The following is a 4,778-nucleotide window of genomic DNA, read 5'->3' as shown; positions in this document are numbered from 1 at the left end:
GAGACAGGGTTTCTCTGTGGCTTTGGAGCCTGTCCTGGAACTAGCTCTGTAGACCAGGCTGGTCTCGAACTCACAGAGATCCGCCTGCCTCTGTCTCCCAAGTGCTGGGATTAAAGGCGTGCGCCACCATCGCCCGGCCCTGCTATTGTTTGAATGTAAAGTGTTCCCCCAAAAGACTCAGATGTGGATGGTCTGGCCCCCAGATGGTTGTGCTATTAGAAAGTATAACTAGTTCATGAGAATATTCATTTCTTCAGGGGACTCCATATTGAACAGGAACCTGGGATCCAGGACCTAGTTAGAGAAAGAAAAGTCACTGTGGTATGCCTTTGAAGGATATATCTTGTCCTTGTGTGCTCTGTCTCTCTTCCTCCCTCTCTCCCTCCCTCCCTTCCTCTCTCCCTCTCTTCCTCCCTCCCTCCCTTCCTCCCTCCTTCCCTCTCTCCACTCCTTCCTGGCTTCTACAGGTTTGCAGCTTTCCCTGTCATGCCCTGAGACCATGACATCACTGCCTTGACCCAGTACTAGCTGGCTAGAACTCTCTATATAGATCAGGCTGGACTTGAGCTCACAGAGCTTTGTCTGCCCTTATCTCCTCAGTGCTGGGATTAAAGGCATGCACCACCACATTCAGCTTGATTCTGATACCTTATTTACAAATAAAAGCAGGATTTTTTCCCTGCATTTATCTTATTGAGTCTGTAAAGTGCTGGTGATTTTGAGATACTAGATCTCTCTGAAATAGACCTTTGTCTTAAACCTGGTGCCAATTTCCTGAGACTTCACAGGGCTTCAAAGACAAGCTGAATTCTCTTCTATGCAACTTTCAGGCGCTTCCTCACCTGTGTGTGGCTACATCACCTCCTCCTCGAGAAATGGGCACGAGACAGTAAAGCAGAAGGCACAGTCAGGCTGACAGGTGGCAGGGACAGCCACCAACCAGCCTTTGGGCCCCAGACACAGGAGCACTCTGCAGGTGAGTCACGGCTGCTTGCTCATCACCTCACAGGCAGTAGAACGTGCAAGAACCTTCGTGCAAAAAGGATCCCAGTTTGTCCTCTAGCCCCCAGAGTCTATGAGTCACTGTGGCTTGGCCCTGACAGGGGCCTTGGAAGGAGTCAAGGTCCTGGCCAAAGAACATGGAGAATTGAGTTGGTCATCGCTTATCTCCTATGACTTGGCAGGGAGAGCGGCCTTTTTATACCAGTATCTCTCTTCTCCTCTCCTCTCCTCTCTTCTCTTCTCTTCTCTTCTCTTCTCTTCTCTTCTCTTCTCTTGGCTCCTCCCCTCCCCTCTCTTCCCCTCCCCTCTCTTCCCCTCCCCTCCCCTCTCCTCTCCTCTCCTCTCCTCTCCTCTCTTCTCCTCTCCTCTTCTCTTCCAGGAGCAGAACCCACCCATCTTAAGAGACAAGCCATCGAACTTGACTTTGCTCCCTCCAGGCCCATACTCTCCCAGCAGCAGAGTAGGTACCCCCTCCCTCCTGCCTCAAGACACGTGTCTCCTTCCAAGGCATCCCTCTGCCACCTTCCACTTCCTCAGGGCTTCAGGGACTTCCCGTCTAACCTGATCCTGTGTGGTAATGTCTAGGGGAAGTGGGGCCATGCTGGGGAAAGTCATCCAAGTGTTGGCCAGTCTTCTAACCATACGCCACCCAATACCTGGGCTGCCAATGTTGGCCTCATGGGGAGGGGACCCTGAGAGAGCTCAAGAGCCCCGCCAGTAGCCATCCTCCTTAGCAGGGTCAGCCACAGAGTTGTGGTATCTCCACCAGGCAGAAGCACCAAGCATCATGGTTGAGTCCTCAGAGAGGCATGTATAATGGTCACCCCACCATGGCCAGCAGGCCTGGCATCCTGGGAAACTCTTGCTTCTCAGTCCAGGGAAGGGGCCCTCTCCGGAACACATGCGTGCTTGGCTCTGTTGCCCAGGCATTGCTGTCTCCACTGTGTAGGTAGAGACACAGAGGCCCAGAGAGACCAGTTAACTCCTGTTCCAGTTAGAACAGCCAGTTTGGAGCAAACTCAAGGAGGGAACCAAGTCCCCTGACACCAGCCTTGGGCTCAAGCTGGAGACTCCAGCTGCTTTGTCACACAGCAACTGTCTTCTAATTGGCTGGCTTGGGGAGTCCTGAAGGACTAAGGCTGCTTCCCCAGCCGCACCCCAGGCCTGTTTTCCTCCTCTGAGTGAGGCCCACAGGGACCAGAAGAGCCCAGCAGACTGGAGAAGCAAATGGCCATCCATATTGATCTCTTTCTTCCTGCCAAGGCCTGGAAAATAAGGTCGCCAAGAACGAGGTCTCGCACGAGTTGCAGGTTGTTTTCTTTTCTGCTGACTGAATTTTGTGTGATTCCTGGAGGACCTTCACCCTCACCCCCAGCAGAGGCCTTCCTTAGCTTGCCGCCTTCATAATGCTTGCAACATCTGAGGCCCATTCAGATCAGCAGGCCCCCTTACACACACACAGTCCAATGCTTCTGACAGGCACTGGTACCTCCTCTCCCACCGCCTCCTGCCCTGAAGCCACCCCTATAATTAGCCGGATGGGTCTGCTATCAGCTCCAGGCTGTTTGTCTCGCCCAGTCTGGTGCTATCCCTGTTAAATTGGCTGTGGCAAAACCATAATAAAGAAGACAAACAGCAGCTGCTTCGGGTCACACGGAGGAGCTACCTCAGGAAGGACCAGGAGAAAGAGATTCAATTAAAGGCTCCTGCAGCTCATACTGACCTTCTTTTTACTGCAGCTGGGCAGCTGTACAGACATTCCCTCCTCGGCACCCCTTCCTTCTGGGAAGACGCCCATCTGCACCAGCTCTGGGATGCTGGAGCCACCCCCCAAATCCAGTGTCCCTGACTTCCCTGGGGAGACAGAGAGAAGCAGTTCCAGAGCATTCCCAGGTCTCCAGGTCTTGGCTATGAAGCCAGCAGCTGATCCCCAGCCTGCTTGCTGCTATAAAAGCATAATGTAACAAGAGACACCTAGGCAGCCTCTTCCGGTCCTTATCGGTCCTATAAACAGAGGATCCAGTTTGCCTGATGGTGGTATTCTGAAACCTTACCCTCCCTCCTCACACTACTGTGCCACTCCCCCTTCCAGAACCCCACCACTGAGGGTGTCTCCAAGAACCACTTTCCATGAAGGAAGCAGAAAGGAACATAGTAAGGATGCGTTTCTGGGCACTGAACTTGGGTGTCAGGTGCACACAGGGTACATGCACAGACAGAACCCCAGCTGCACACTGACCTGCGTGAGTGCCAGGTTTTACTCTGTTCAATGAGATTTGCAAGGATTCACTCAGAGAACCTCCTAAAAAGTACTTAGGCCAACCCTTTGGCAAGTGATAACTCAGGAGCTGTCCCAGGATGCCTTTGGGGGGGGGGTCTCAGGAACAGGGTGGAGATGGCAGGGGTCCGACTCACATGTAGATTCTAACGTCTAATGCAGAGGGTTTGGATAGAATGGTCTGGTCAGCTGCTGGTCCTTTCCTCTCTGCGCATCCCAATGCCTCGCACTAGACCGAGCCTCTGGCACTCGGTATCTTGTCCATCAATAACCCTTCCCCCTTTCATCGCATTAGAAGACCAAGTTTGTGTGTGGACAGGGCCTGACCCTGCTGGACTGATGAATCTGCATCTCTGACAAAGCCAGGGCGCTGCTGTGGAGTCAGAGGGCTAGGGATGAGAAGAGAAAACACAGCCATCAGATCCCTCACTTCCAGGTTTCACGGGAAGACCCAGTCTTCAGGAGCAGAGCCCACTGTCCATCAACTCCCCACCCAGCCACCTGTTGGTGGGTGGATGTGTCCGTCACCCCTACAGATGTTGATGTAGACCCCACAGGAGTCAGAAATTCCCTCCTGGTCCTCAGTACACCCAGGGGCCCATGGTAGACCTGGCCTGGAGGAGGGGCTCCGTACAGTAAACCCTTTAGTAGAGAATACATTCCACCACAGCGAGGACTGAAGTGACAGGTGAGAAGGACACCCACGAGGAGCGTGTTTTTCCCACTCACCTGAATTAGTCTGTCCTTCCTGGGTGGATGTCTGTTACCTGTTCTTCACCACCTGCTTGCTTTCGGGACATAATGAAGTGAGATCAGCACCACCGTACATTGGCAGTGGGAGCAGACAGTTGTGAGTACCCAGGGTGCCCTGAACATGGGATTGTTCACACCTGGCAGGATATCCTGGGCCCCCGCCCAGCCCCACACTTGTGTCAGAATGACCAATAAAAAGCTGAGGAGTGGATAAGCTCTGGAAGGATCCATTTAATATCATGGGGCCCAAGATGATCACAAGAAACTGAAACCATGAAGAATGAAACCTCCGATAAAGAGGAAGACTGCATGGGGACAAAGGGAGGATGGGTGGCACTGGGGACAAAGGGAGGATGGGTGGCACTGGGCCAGGAAGGAAGAGGAATGCAGCTTCCCACTGGGAAGAGTGAAATCCAGAGGGAGTTCATGCTCGGCTTCCAGAGCCTTCCCTTATTCATTACAGTTTTGCTGACATTTCTAGAGCTGTAGGAGACACCAGGAGTATGCTGTGCCACAGGCTATATCCCTAGCTTATTTCTATTCAGCTCAGGACTGGGCCTCCCTAAGTTGTTCAGGCTGACTTTGAACTCACATGTAACCCAAGCTGACCTCAAATTGCAAATCCTCTGGCCTTACCCTCCAAAGATGCCAAGATGTGATGGAGGAAGGTCATTGGTTAATTAAATAAAGAAGCTGCTTGCCCTGATAGGTTAAAACAGGAGGGAGGAGTAAACAGAGCAGAATG

The sequence above is a fragment of the Microtus ochrogaster genome, chromosome 4 (assembly GCF_000317375.1).
Source record: "Microtus ochrogaster isolate Prairie Vole_2 chromosome 4, MicOch1.0, whole genome shotgun sequence".
In the NCBI taxonomy this organism is placed as follows: domain Eukaryota; kingdom Metazoa; phylum Chordata; class Mammalia; order Rodentia; family Cricetidae; genus Microtus; species Microtus ochrogaster.
This window is presented reverse-complemented; position numbering follows the sequence as displayed.